Below are 15,997 nucleotides of genomic sequence, written 5' to 3'. Positions count from 1 at the left end.
AGGCGACACCCAGATTTGAACTGGGGAATAAGGGATTTGCAGTCCCCCGCCTTACCTCTCGGCCATGTCGTCAAAAGGCTACAAACAAAAAAAGGAGAGTATCTCCTTTTTTTTTTTTCATTTTTAGATCGGATCCATACCTTCAATTGGTTATAGTATCTCAAGACACACAATATCTAAAAACTTTCCCTTTCTTTTCTATTGAAAAAGAAAATGTGGATTCTCAGTTACAAAAGTTTTACTTACATAGTGGTTGTGTTAGTAAAACATCTTTTCTACCATGTATTGTTCACCGGTATCCAACCCCCAAAAGATAAATAAAAATGCTTAAAGTGATTACTATTATAACCAAAGCACATCTTCATATTTGACTCCAAATTTTAAATTAAATTGGTTCACTATTCACGAAGATTTAAACATGTTGATTTTCACTCGAATTTAAAAATTCAATTTAATTGATTTTGTTCATGTTGGATATCAACAAGAGAGGAAACATGAAAGAGGATAGGATGATGCTAGTAGAGGTCGATTCACCTAGTCTAGGCAAAGAGTCGGATGAGGAAAGTGAGTAACAAGGCTAAGGTTGCGATGGAATTTGCTGAAGGCAATAAGGATGCTTGAATGCTTGAAGGTTGATCCCTTATTCATTTCACTAGGGGGTATTTATAAGGGAGGTTCCTTGTTTGGTGGTGTTGACGTGGTGGATCTGTTATCATGCCATCATTGTAGAATGCATGGGAAATATGTTTGTGATGGGACACATTTCGTCATTCACTCTGAACCATGGTGGAGAGTGATTAAGCTCACATGAGATTTGGTGGCCTAAAGAGATGCATTTTAAACAGAACAGGTGCTGAGTGAAGACTTTCCATAGAAAGTGGGTGGCTATCTTGTAGAGATGGTCAGCTAAGATCCTTTTGGGGAAAACGAAAGGTTGGCTGGAGTCAAGATATTTGGGTCATGGGTCTTTTGGTGACGGATCAACTAGTAGCAAGCAGAAGGGCATCTTTCAAGTAGCTTGTTGTGCTACTACGTGACCTAGATCGGGGGGTATAACAAATATTCCCCTCTCAAGTGGAGATGTAGATCATAAAGTGGCCTGCCTTAAGATAAATTGTTGTTGTGGTTTCTACAAAAGGTGCAACAACAGATGGTTGAAGACGCAAGTGTAGGTTGACACGGAAATCGAAGAGTCGCTATGAAAGTTTTTAGAATCTTTACAATAAATATAATCTAGAGACCATGATTAGAGAATAGGGATAATGATGAACATTATTTTGCAGTGAGATGTGTTAGACTATTATTGGTTGTTGAAAAAATAATGTAATAATGCATTTTCAAAAGAACCTCTATATATTCTTTGTTTGTTCTTTCAGTGAAATTATTTTTTCTTTTGCGTGTTTTTTCAGAATTCCTTTTTTCTTCTTAATATGCAATTTTGTTCTTGCTTTCTAAGTTTTTTGGTTTCTAGGTTTTTGCTCAATTTATGCGTCGAGTTTTTGTTTTGATTTATGGTGTGATATTTCCTTTTTACTCTTTGTTTTAGCATCTTCAGCGTTTTTTCTATGAAAACCATGGCAAGGGTTAGGGGTAGATCTAGTAATGTTCCAGCAAGAGACGATGGTAGGTTAGTGTTGCACCTGGTGCACTAAGTGTAGTCTATTTGTTTGTATAATGTTCTCATGTGGTTTTTGCATACAAAGTAAATTAGAAGCAAATATTATCTCACTGGTTCTCTAATGTTTAAACTAATACTAAACGGTATTACGTACTTGGATCGTATACGAAAAGATAGCTTATATTAGTAGATGAATGTAAACACGTCCTTAGTCTAATTGGAAATGAGCAAACTAATTGAAAGAATAATATGTCATCTATCAAGTTCAATTGGGGAAATGCTTTATCTTGGGCATCGGAGTGGATGTCTCCTAGAAGATAGAGACATAAATGTGACTGATTCGGCTAACAGTACATCAGATTGGAGCCAAGAAGAATAAATATTGAATTCGTTTATGAATTTATTCACTTGTGACGTTCATAGTGTGACATACCTTAATCCTGAATGGATGATGGACTATGTATGCTTGACTCGTATACTTTGAGGTAAGTAAAAGCTTGAGTTTAAATAGATAATGAACCAAAAGCTGGTGCATTGGGTATACGACTTCTACAATATGTATCATCATTCACAATAGTGGAATTCATAGCTCGATACATAGGTAAATGATATCATCTCATTGGCATTACATGATAGATGAAAAGTAAACGTGACTATGGGTCGTTCATCTTTGTGATGAATGACTTAATTACTATTTGATAGTAATTGACTTTTCATAAAGGAAGATGTAATGATTATCATGAGATAAGATAAGATCATATTAGGAGAGTGGATTTATCCCAAAGAGATTTAGAATATTTTATTAGAGTAACACACTTACGATAAGGTCATTAGATGGGTGTTGATCAATTTGTTTTTGTAATGGTATGTCATTAGGGAGAGCTTAGTCACGATACTATAATAGAATGACTTCGTGACTAATTGAGTTTATAATTAATAGGCGAAAACCTAAAACTTGATTATAAATAATTTGAGCCCTAATTACATATGTCCAATCTATCCCCCCGCTAGCTCGTTGAAACTGAAAATAAATTGCATGTTGAATCGAATGAACAAAAATGGATAGAAATGGTAAAGTTAGAGAAATGAGAGACTTTCAGAAAAGAATGTGGTTTTCTCACTAAGAGTCCGTTTGTTTACATGTAAAAGGTTTTACGAAAAATGTTACATTTTCCTGTGTTTGTTTCACAAAAAAACAGCTTGGTCAACGGAAAATGACTTATAGGTCAATGTAAAATAAGCCCTTTTTCTTGTAAAATGACTTACTCTTTTGAACAACACAAGTCATTTTTCGGAAAAGAGCTCTTCTATAGATAATTTTATTTTTATATAAAAATTAACTTAAATCAAGCTTAATATTATTATATTGATAATAAATTTTATTTTTATTTTTAAAAATATTTAAAATATTTAAAATATTATATTTTTCAATATTATTAAACATACATATTTAATTATTTATATTTAGTCATATAATAAATTATTAATATAATAAATATAATTTATTATTTTAATAAATTATTTAAAATTTCAATTTTATTTTAATAATAAATTCTAAAAAGTAATTTTAAATAATATTATTCACATATTATTGAAAATATTCAATATTAATATTTTAATAATAAATATTTATTACAATTATAAATATATTAATAATAAATGTTTTGTAGTATAAAGGTTAAAATATGTCATAAGTCTATGTACAATCATAGATTTGCAATTTAGTCTTTGTACTTTTATTTTCAAGAATTTAGTCCATTTACTTTTCAAATTTGAAAATCAAGTCTAATTGTTGATATCGTTAAATTTTTTTGTCAATTCTGTTGATGTCACATTTTTAAATAAAAAAAATACTCACTTGGTAGTCATGTAATTGATTTATGGTTTTTTGAATTATTAATTAATTAATTAATTAATTAATTAAAGTTTAAAAATAGAATTAAATTAATTGGTAATTGTGAACCCATTGAATGTAGGAATATTAAATATATTTTTTCATATATTCTTTTACGGTAAAAGTTTTCATGATTTTAATGGAATTAGGATCGTGTTGAGAAAACTATTTAATTGGGAAATTAATTTAATAAATTAATTTATGATGTTTTTTTGGAAAATAGAAAAATATTTATTGGGTTGGATTGAATTATAAAGTACTCGGTTAAAAGTCTAAGAAGCACTTATAATTGGACCTGATACAGGAGAGGCCAAAAAGCCCTTCATGTTAATACATGGGATGACAAACCCTACTATATTTAACTATGGTTGCCACCTTTCTCTCTCTTAGTTTAACTAGGAAGTTGTTTTTCTATTAAATAGACTTCTACTAATTCAACAAGGCTTTTACTTCTTCTCTATATAAATAGATAGCACCGATAGGGCTAAACATATAGTAAGTTTGAAAAAACCTTAAGATATTGTTATTCTACTTGAAAATAGTGAGAATTTATTTTCTAAGTATAAATTCTCTTTTTTGGAATAACAATTTTATCGGTTTCTATTGAAGAGAGTTTTTTTCTTTCTCATTGAAAGTAAAGCAAATAATTTATGGTTCTATGTTTGACTCAAATTCATTCAAGCCCACACTCGAACCAATTCGTGGTACAAGAATAATGAAAAAGCCATTCAGTTGAAAGCTAGGAATAACTAGGAGCCATTTAGTTGAAAACAGGGGTGTGATTTTGGAAAAAAGTTTATTGCTATAAATATCACAAACCGACTGTTTTCAAAATTTTAATTTTCCACTATGCAAGAAAATCGTTTTCAAACCAGATTTTTTTCCAACAATTGGTATCATAATCAGGTTGTGCTATGTTTATAGTATAAACTGATACTGAAACTTTTCTCTTTTCTTTATCTGTAATTTATTTTGACAAGATGTGACATTCTTGTAATTATTCGCATGTTTAGGGATATGTATGCGAATGAATGTATGCTACTATTTTATTATATATGATAAAATAATTTTGCAAAACTTGTGATTTTTAGAAAATTGAATGTAATTATTATTAATTTTTGGGTATGTAAAATTAGATTATGGACTATCATCTATATGCAGGATTTATTTTATTATTTTAGAATAAAATAAGTGAGTCAGAAACAAAGATAGAACTTTTGTAACCTATAATTTTAGGTGAAACTTAGAAAACCGAGAAACATTGAGGCTGATCGAGACGACGTAAACCTGACCCAGCGAAAATCAGAAATAAACCAACGATAGTCTAATAGGGGAGGTTACTAGTGGTTCGATAGGTGATGATCAATGGCAAGGGCTAACATTGGTGGCCGGAAACTGTGGTCGATAGTGATTCATGTAACACCTTATACCCTACTTGAATTATCAGATCCGGATATCGGATGTTACAAAACTTAAACACTTAGCAAAATTTTTTCAACAGGCATAAAACCATTTTAAAACATGCTTCTTATTTCTTTATATACTGTTCTTAAAACAAAAGATTAAGAAAAGAGAATGTTTAATAATTACATTAGGTTTTCAAAAGCAACATATGACGTTACAACTTAAAACCTTGTTAAAAACAATTTTTTCATGGCGTAAAGTACTAAACGCCATATCCCTATGGTTTCCTATGATGCATAATATCGTGACTTGAACTACACATTGGTGCATTCTTGGCTTACTCCCATTTGGCATACCTACTCTTTAATCAAAACTTGCATCACAAACAGATGCTTGTAAGTTTAAATGAACTTAGTGAATTTTAACCCAGGTCACCTTTGAGCGTTTATTATTGAATTCCTCAATATTGAAGATTTTGGATTTCTTTTTAGTCTTTTGACAGATACTTTTCTAATACTGAACGCATACATATATGCTAATTCACTCATTAGGCAAATTATAGATTTTACCATTCAATGCGAATTTGATTTCCTCTTTGGAAAACAAATGTGTTACCTAGAAAGATATTCATACAAAATCTACCTTCGATGGATTCTCACCTAGATAGATGTTGAACACCTCACCTAGGATGGTGCACTCACAGTTGTTACTTTTGGAAGATACTTATACTAATTGATCATTTAAGATGAACTTCATATAGATCCTACCATTGGCGGATTCTCATACTGAATGTGGCAACTATCAAGATACCAGTTAGATCATATCTTAATCACGCCAGACCACAACTTATTCTGATAGATGAAACATTCAAAGTCATCCCATGGAATCCCAGACATCTATGTTACATATCATGAGAATGCCCAGGTTTCACAGATAACTTAGACTCTAAATAACATTTATACATAATGTGAAAATACTTAGATTTGGTGGATACCATAAAATTTAGATAACTTCTGTACATAACGTAGACAAACTTAGTTTTGGTGGATACCACAAAATTTAGATAACATCTATACATAACGTAGACAAACTTAGTTCTAGCTAGCACTTAGACCACCCATAATTATGAATATGCCAAATTCTTTATGCTGACGAGCCACTATGGCGAATTCACTCTTCAAAAACATTACTAATAAATCTTTTTAGGAAATAACCCTAAGACATATTCAATTTTCTCCACAAGACTAATCAGACAGGGATATCTTCAAACTTCCCCAGATCTCTGTCATAGAATCAACTAGTAGAGAAGTCTTAAAGCTTACCCAGATTTCGCCACAAAGGTGATTAACCAGATTTTTCCCCAAGGGCGTTAAATAATGCGCTACAAAGGCATAATAGAATATGCTACAAAGGTATTGCAGAATATGCCACAAAGGCATTATAAAATATGCCAAAAAGGCATAACAGAATTGATCTTCTCATATTGGTTTTTCAAAAAGTGACATGGTCATGGTCTTTCCACAAGTTTATTTCGTGATCTGCCAGTCCGATTACTATTATAGCGATCCCATCGAAGGCTACACAATAAATCTCTATTTTCACAGTGATCTGCCTATCCAGTTAGCAATGTACTTGCCCTATTGGAGGCAACACAAATGGATCTCTTTCTTACCTTTTAACATAACTTAGAATGATCAAGCATTTCTCATTTAACATTGAACACGCTTACTTAGATTTCATTCATACTCCTGATAGATTTGTACTTTTCAATACCTAATTTCACATGACTACACACCAGACATCATCTTATTCATACGACACATCATATACCTCATTTGTGAACATGTAGAACTTTACGATACTTCACACATATACACTTATCAGTTATCCAAGAAGACATCAACGTACAGACAACCATTGTAAATTAACATGCAAGACTCAGGTTAAAAACTCACATGAAACTGACTTTTACTTTACCTCAGAGTTCTTGTTCTAATAGTTCTGCCTGAACCAGCAGTAGTAACTTCTTAAAAGATTATGAAACTTCCATTAAAACTCTATTTATAAACAATTTCCAAACATATCAATTTCATACGACCCCTGTGCAGGGCTCCCACTTACACTTTACTCTTATTACGCCTTATAACATCCCTATTCTTCAGAAATCTCAACATACAGAGTTATAAAACTTACTAGGAGATTGAAATATCCACTGATAAAACAAAAATTCTTAGCTTCTAATCCTAACGAAGAAGAAGGTATTGTTTAGGTTTAGGAAGAAGAACTAGAACGTAGAGTAGAAAGAAAAAAATACCATCTAGAATGTTCCCTTCCTACTCTATATGTGTAACGCCCCAATTTTCGGGAATCCTGTGAATGTTGGCATAGGTTTAATTATGTTAGTGGGCCTCTAGAAGGCCCAAGCTTAAGATAGAACCCGGTAATTTTAGTTAATTTTTGTTCCATAAGAAAAAGGGAGTGAAATTATGAAATAGGACCTATGTGAAAATGTTTGGAAATGCTATAGGCTAAATTGAAGTGGCCAAATAAATAGGAGTGCAAAATAGGAGGATTTGCATGACAAACCTCCCATTTTACATGAAGTGGCCAGCCATCATGTTGTTGTAGACAAAATGTACACTTGATATCCATAATTTATGGTACAAATTGATACAAATTGATAATAGGTTAGGTAAATGTTCCATGATAATGGGTTAGATAAATGTTTCATGATAATGGGTTAGGTAAATGTTTCATGATAAGAATTTCATGTCTTTTGTATTAAAGAATTAAATGGATGAAATATGAAGTTTTATTAAAAGAAAAAGGGGTGAAAAGAACAAAGTTTTGTCCATCTTTGTTCATCATAGCTGAAAGTTAGAGAAGAGAAAGGAGAGGAGAAAGCTCTTGAGTGTTCGGTCACTTGGGGAAGAAAATTGAAGGTAAGTTCATGGTAGTTGGCTTCTATCTTGATGTTCTTCTTGATTCTACCTTAACTCTTGAAGTATATTTTGATTTTTAGTTGTGTTGTGAGCATTTGGTCATGAATTAAAATGAAGGAAATGGTTGTTGTTTCATGTTCTTTTGATGAAAAATGGAAGATATGTGAAGTTGAGCCAAACAAATGAGCATGCATGTGCCTTAGCTGCTAAAGGGAAAAATCGGCTAACATGTTGTGCTTTAAAATGATGAAATGGATATTATGCTTAAGTAAAAATCATAGATATGTGATGATTGATTGGTGATATACATGTTTAAATAACATGCATGCAAGATAGGTGTATGAAATAGTGATTTGGTAATAAATCTGCTTGGGACAGCAGCAGTAATGTGACTTTGGAAAATCACCATAAATTGTGGGAGATGAATTAGAAGCTGAATAAATTATGTAATTAAAGCTTATTGAGTCTCGTTTCTAATGAAATAAACAAGAACATATTTTGAATTTTGTACAATGAGAAATTTGATTTGTAATGAAGAGTGGTCAGATTAGCCAAACAGTGAAACATGGGAAACTTTGAGAAAAATCTGGTATTGATTGGCTAAACCAAAAATTCTGAAAATTTTATAGATAGAAGATAAATGAGTCTATTTGCAAGGAAATTAACGGAACTTGATTTGGAGTTTCGTAGCTCCAGTTATAAATGATTTAGTGACTGTTGCTCAGGAAGACAACTTGCAGTGAAATTATGATTATGTGGTAAACATTGACAAAAATTTGTTAATGAGTTACTTATTGTTTTCTTATAAGCTTACTATGATCTGTAGGTGTGGTTGGTCGAATATTGTAAGGGATTAATACGTAGTTTGTATTTGAATAGTTAGATTAACGTGTTAGTAATCCAATTGTAGGTGGTTCGTGTGTGGATCTCGTCAGCATATCGTCGCAAACAGGTGTATAACTAACACCCTCTTTCTTAGTCTAGATCGGCAAACGTCGAAAAGCTGAAATGCCGAAAACCGGTATTTTGTAGATTTGCGAGTGTGCGAATGCTCGTGAGGTAAATCGATTAATGTTTTTGGTAAGCTGCAAAATTTGGACTACAAAGTGCATCATTTCTGTGCCCTCGATATTTTTGGGCTTAATGGGCCAAAATTGGAATGATGGGCCAACGGGCCCAATTCGGTAAGAACCCTCGGTACGTAATTCTGTAGTACATGAAAGGTAGGAATATGCATGAAAAACCCTAAAATAGATAAATTACTGAAATACCTTTAAAAGTGGAAAATTTACAGTTTTACCCCTAGGAGATAAATTACCGAAATACCCCTAGGGTTAAATTGACCTAAATGCATGTTTGACTGTTGTTATTTACTGCATGCCATCGTGTTATTATCTGATGCATGGGACTGGGATATTGACGGAGGAAGTACTGAAAGTGGCTTGTCCACGTACTGGAGGCTTTGCCTCAATTTACTGTTAACTGAGCAGCAAGGCTACAACTGTGGAGTGTTGGGCTGGGTGGGTTGAGCTATTCTCCACATGGAGTGTATGGCTGGTACGGGTGGAGTGTAGTGGTTGGTGGGTTGAGTAGTCTCCCCAAATGGGCTTGCATATGTTTACTGATGTTGCATGTATTTTGAAATGGGCCTATGGGCCATACAGTTATCTGAATAAGGGGCTAAGGCCCAGTTTATTGTAATCTGAAAAGGGCTCTAGCCCAATACCACTGTTACCTGAATGGGCTTAGGCCCAATGGGCTTGAGCTGACTTGGGCTTTGAATGGGTTTTCCTTACACACTGAGTTTCCCCAAACTCACCCCTTTTATTTTCATCCACGCAGGAAATCCCCAACCATAGTTGGCTTGAAGCTGTGAGGGAATTCGGAGTGGCCACCCGTTCTGAAAGTTTGATTTTCTTCTGGTGAACTGGACATCCTTTTATTTACGTTTGAAGTTTTGGGTTTTTAAATGTAATAAGGCCGCTTAATTATTTTTGATGGTTTTAATATGTATTACTAAGATAGGTATTACTTATTTTAACTGTTGAAATTGGATAGCTTTAGGACGCGTTTTCAAAAACAACAATTGATTTCAAAATAACACGACAACAAGCAAAGTTTCCGCAATGAAAGTATTTTCCAAGGTTAATCACTTTTCCTAAAAATGACTTAATCAAATCGGTTTCCTAGAAATATCCATGACGTTAAGGTGTGGCAATGGCGGTATGCATGTCTAGGATTGGATCCGAAGGGAGCTTGGTACTTAAGCAATCCGATGGACTCACCACCACTTTTCCAATTTCCTACCTGGTGCACAGCTTCCATTCACTTTAACCCTTAATGAATTAATCTTTTGAACATCAAGTACGATTTTCTGGACTTAGAATGAAATTTTTTTTAACGTTTTTGATGTGGCATGCTGGATCCGGCCATAACTTCTGGGCCGAGTTTGGGGTGCTACATTTAGTGGTATCAGAGCCTAGGTTGCAATAACTCGGCTGTGGAATGGGTTTACAAAAACAAAGATTTTTGAAAGCGAAAATTTGATAAAGAATGCAAAAAACTCGATTTTCAAAATTTAGATCTTTAGAAGGTGGCATTCCGAATCTCCGGCTCAAGTCTGTAAGTATTGCTCTAAACTCTTCTGAATATTTTTCTGACTTATCTGTCTGTACTGAAATCCTGCTAGGATACTCTAGATAGGATGATACTGAAACCATAGGAAAATCTGATAAGAGACTGAAACTGTAGCTAGACTTCGATTCTGCGAAAACAAACTCTGAACTACTGTCTGATTCATAAAACATCTGTAATAAACACTGAAATATTAATTGATGCATAAAAACTCGTAATCAAGATAATACGATATGAGTACAAGAAGCCGTGGACGAAGCCGAGGAAGTGCTCGAGCGAGATCTTCGTCTTCGAGACATATACCGACGGTGGATGCACCGGTACCACCTGAAACAGAGGTAGAGTCTCATGACTGCAGTACCGGGGATGATGCCCTGTCATAGACAATGCTTCGTGTTCTGGAAAGGGTTGCCGGGGCAAGTACGGGCAATGGAGTTCGGGGATCTATTTCTGAACGACTTCGGGCTAACGGAGCGGAGATCTTTAGGGGAATGTCTGGTATAGCCCCAAATGTGGCGGAATATTGGTTGGAGGCCACAGAACAGATTATGGACAACTTGGACTGCTCTGAGGAGATTGTGAGTGGGGTATCTATACTAAGTCCTTTGGGTCACTCGGTTAGGGTAGACAAACTGTATAGGGATGTACCCTTAGAAACTCAAGGTAGGATTTTCCCTGGAGATCTGATGGAGTTACCGTTCAGAGAGTTTGATCTCATTTTGGGAATGGACTGGCTTGTTAAGCATAAGGCGACCCTGGATTGTGCTGCTAAACGAATGGTGTTAAGGACCACAAAGGATGAGGAGGTTATGGTGATAGGTGAGCGAAAGAATTATTTGTCCAATGTGGTGTAGGCATTAAGAGCCGAAAAGTGGATTCGAAAAGGTTGTGAGGCCTATTTGGCATTTGTAAGTCAGTCAGAAGAGGAGGGACTGACAGTGGATAAGGTTAGGACCGTAAAGGAGTTCCAAGATGTTTTTTCGGAGGAGCTTCCCGGATTGCCTCCGAATCGAGAAGTGGAGTTTGGAATTGACTTATTGCCTGGAACGGCACCAGTGTCTATCACACCGTATAAAATGGCACCGAAGGAGTTGGTGGAGCTAAAGGCACAAATTCAAGAGTTGTTGGATAGGAGCTTCATTAGGCCAAGCGTGTTTCCATGGGGAGCACCGGTGCTATTCGTGAAGAAGAAGGATGGTACAATGCGGATGTGTATTGATTATTACCAGTTGAACAAACTGACGATTAAGAATAAGTATCCACTGCCAAGAATTGGTGATCTATTCGACCAGCTTAGAGGAGCTTCTGTATTTTCCAAGATCGACCTTCGATCTGGATATCATCAGTTAAGGGTCAAGGAGGCAGATATCCAAAAGACGACATTCAGGACTCGGTATGGTCATTACGAGTTTCTGGTTATGCCATTTGGACTAACGAACGCTCCTGCAGCGTTTATGGATCTGATGAATCATGTGTTCCAACCATTTTTAGATCAATTCGTAGTCGTCTTTATTGACGATATCCTGGTATATTCTGAAACTAAAACGAAACATGATGAGCATCTCCATATAGTGCTGTAAGTATTAAGGGAGAAGGAACTCTTTGTGAAGTTCAGCAAGTGTGAATTTTGGTTGAGGGAGGTAACTTTCTTAGGACATCTGGTCTCTGCTGAGGGAATTAAAGTGGACCCTCGGAAAATTGAAGCGATTTTGGAGTGGAAGCCGCCTAGGTCAGTGTCGGAAATACGGAGTTTCCTAGGACTGGCAGGATACTACAGAAGGTTTGTAGAAGTTTTTTCTGTGATGGCAGTACCTCTGACAAAACTCATAAGGAAAGGAGTACCGTTTGTATGGACTAAGAAGCAACAAGAAGCTTTTGAGAAGTTGAAGAAAGTTCTGACTGAAGCACTTGTGTTAATTCAGCCGGAGTCTGAGAATGATTTTACTGTGTACAGTGACGCATCACACGTGGGTTTGGGCTGCGTGTTAATGCAAGAGGGTAAGGTGGTTGCATATGCATCACGATAGCTTAAGCCTCATGAGGGAAACTATTTGACTCATGATTTAGAGTTGGCAGCAGTGATATTTGCACTTAAGATTTGGAGACATTACTTGTACGGAGAAAGGTGTATTATATACACTGACCATAAGAGTCTTAAGTATTTATTGACTCAGAAGGAGCTGAACCTTAGGCAAAGGAGATGGATTGAGTTGCTTAAGGATTATGACTGTTCGATCGAGTATCACCCAAGCAAGGCTAATGTGGTAGCCGATGCTCTAAGTCGTAGAGCTGTATCTGATCTGAGAGCAATGTTTGTCTGTCTGAGTCTGTATGATGATGGAAGTCTGTTGGCTGAGTTGCAAGTGAGGCCAACTTGGGTGGATCAGATTAAGGAAAAACAGTTGAACGATAAGTCTTTAGTCACTCATTTTCAACAAGTTAAGGAAGGGGAAACTTTTGAGTTTGGGAGCCAGAAGAGACGATGCAACAGCAATACCCTCATCTGTTGGATTAGGTAAATTTTGAGGACGAAATTTCTTTAAGGAGGGTAGAGTTGTAACGCCCTAATTTTTGGGAGTCCTGTGAATGTTGGCATAGGTTTAATTATGTTAGTGGGCCTCTAGAAGGCCCAAGCTTAAGATAGAACTCGGTAATTTTAGTTAATTTTTGTTCCATAAGAAAAAGGGAGTGAAATTATGAAATAGGACCTATGTGAAAATGTTTGAAAATGCTATAGGCTAAATTGAAGTGGCCAAATAAATAGGAGTGCAAAATAGGAGGATTTGCATGACAAACCTCCCATTTTACATGAAGTGGCCAGCCATTATGTTGTTGTAGACAAAATGTACACTTGATATCCATAATTTATGGTACAAATTGATACAAATTGATAATAGGTTAGGTAAATGTTCCATGATGATGGATTAGGTAAATGTTTCATGATAATGGGTTAGGTAAATGTTTCATGATAAGAATTTCATGTCTTTTGTATTAAAGAATTAAATGGATGAAATATGAAGTTTTATTAAAAGAAAAAGGGGTGAAAAGAACAAAGTTTTATCCATCTTTGTTCATCATAGCTGAAAGTTAGAGAAGAGAAAGGAGAGGAGAAAGCTCTTGAGTGTTCGGTCACTTGGGGAAGAAAATTGAAGGTAAGTTCATGGTAGTTGGCTTCTATCTTGATGTTCTTCTTGATTCTACCTTAACTCTTGAAGTATATTTTGATTTTTAGTTGTGTTGTGAGCATTTGGTCATGAATTAAAATGAAGGAAATGGTTGTTGTTTCATGTTCTTTTGATGAAAAATGGAAGATATGTGAAGTTGAGCCAAACAAATGAGCATGCATGTGCCTTAGATGCTAAAGGGAAAAATCGGCTAACATGTTGTGCTTTAAAATGATGAAATGGAGATTATGCTTAAGTAAAAATCATAGATATGTGATGATTGATTGGTGATATACATGTTTAAATAACATGCATGCAAGATAGGCGTATGAAAGAGTGATTTGGTAATAAATCTGCTTGGGACAGCAGCAGTAACGTGAATTTAGAAAATCACCATAAATTGTGGGAGATGAATTAGAAGCTAAATAAATTATGTAATTAAAGCTTATTGAGTCTAGTTTCTAATGAAATAAACAAGAACATATTTTGAATTCTGTACAATGAGAAATTTGATTTGTAATGAAGAGTGGTCAGATTAGTCAAACAGTGAAACATGAGAAACTTTGATAAAAATATGGTATTGATTGGCTAAACCAAAAATTCTGAAAATTTTATGGATAGAATATAAATGAGTCTATTTGCAAGGAAAATTAATGGAACTTGATTTGGAGTTTCGTAGCTCCAGTTATAAATGATTTAGTGACTGTTGCTCAGGAAGACAGCTTGCCGTGAAATTATGATTATGTGGTAAACATTGACAAAAATTTGTTAATGAGTTGCTTATTGTTTTCTTATAAGCTTACTATGATCTGTAGGTGTGGTTGGCCGAATATTGTAAGGGATTAATACATATTTTGTATTTGAATAGTTAGATTAACGTGTTAGTAATCCAATTGTAGGTGGTTCGTGTGTGGATCTCGTCAGCATATCGTCGCAAACAGGTGTATAACTAACACCCTCTTTCTTAGTCTAGATCGACAAAAGTCGAAAAGCCGAAATGCCGAAAATCGGTATTTTGTAGATTTGCGAGTGTGCGAATGCTCGTGAGGTAAATCGATTAATGTTTTTGGTAAGCTGCAAAATTTGGACTACAAAGTGCACCATTTCTGTGCCCTCGATATTTTTGGGCTTAATGGGCCAAAATTGGAATGATGGGCCAACGGACCCAATTCGGTAAGAACCCTCGGTACGTAATTCTGTAGTACGTGAAAGGTAGGAATATGCATGAAAAACCCTAAAATAGATAAATTACTGAAATACCTTTAAAAGTGGAAAATTTACAGTTTTACCCCTAGGAGGTAAATTGCCGAAATACCCCTAGGGTTAAATTGACCTAAATGCATGTTTGACTGTTGTTATTTACTGCATGCCATCTTGTTATTATCTGATGCATGGGACTGGGATATTGACGGAGGAAGTACTGAAAGTGGCTTGTCCACGTACTGGAGGCTTTGCCTCAATTTACTGTTAACTGAGCAGCAAGGCTGCAACTGTGGAGTGTTGGGCTGGGTGGGTTGAGCTATTCCCCACATGGAGTGTATGGCTGGTACGGGTGGAGTGTAGTGGTTGGTGGGTTGAGTAGTCTCCCTAAATGGGCTTGCATATGTTTACTGATGTTGCATGTATTTTGAAATGGGCCTATGGGCCATACAGTTATCTGAATAAGGGGCTAAGGCCCAGTTTATTGTAATCTGAAAAGGGCTCTGGCCCAGTACCACTATTACCTGAATGGGCTTAGGCCCAATGGGCTTGAGCTGACTTGGGTTTTGAATGGGTTTTCCTTACACACTGAGTTTCCCAAAACTCACCCCTTTTATTTTCATCCACGCAGGAAATCCCCAACCATAGTGGGCTTGGAGCTGTGAGGGAATTCGGAGTGGCCACCCGTTCTGAAAGTTTGATTTTCTTCTGGTGAACTGGACATCCTTTTATTTACGTTTGAAGTTTTGGGTTTTTAAATGTAATAAGGCCGCTTAATTATTTTTGATGGTTTTAATATATATTACTAAGATAGATATTACTTATTTTAACTGTTGAAATTGGATAGCTTTAGGGCGCGTTTTCAAAAACAACAATTGATTTCAAAATAACATTACAACAAGCAAAGCTTCAACAATGAAAGTATTTTCCAAGATTAATCACTTTTCCTAAAAATGACTTAATCAAATCGGTTTCCTAGAAATATCCATGACGTTAAGGTGTGGCAATGGCGGTATGCATGTCTAGGATTGGATCCGAAGGGAGCTTGGTACTTAAGCAGTCCGATGGACTCACCACCTCTTTTCCGGTTTCCTACCTAGTGCACAGCTTCCATTCACTTTAACCCTTAATGAATTAATCT

The 15,997-nt window shown here is 35.4% G+C and overlaps 1 non-coding gene across 1 annotated transcript; it reads right to left on the bottom strand.

Moving 5' to 3' along the window:
- On the bottom strand, nucleotides 1–72 carry TRNAC-GCA (transfer RNA cysteine (anticodon GCA)). The gene has a single exon. It is a non-coding gene; the product is annotated as a tRNA-Cys (tRNA).
- Between the last annotated feature and the right edge of the window lie 15,925 nt (nucleotides 73–15,997).

The sequence above is a fragment of the Gossypium hirsutum genome, chromosome A06 (assembly GCF_007990345.1).
Source record: "Gossypium hirsutum isolate 1008001.06 chromosome A06, Gossypium_hirsutum_v2.1, whole genome shotgun sequence".
Classification (NCBI taxonomy): Eukaryota; Viridiplantae; Streptophyta; class Magnoliopsida; order Malvales; family Malvaceae; genus Gossypium; species Gossypium hirsutum.
The sequence above is the reverse complement of the archived record's forward strand: the minus strand, read 5'-3'. Positions and strand labels throughout refer to the sequence as shown.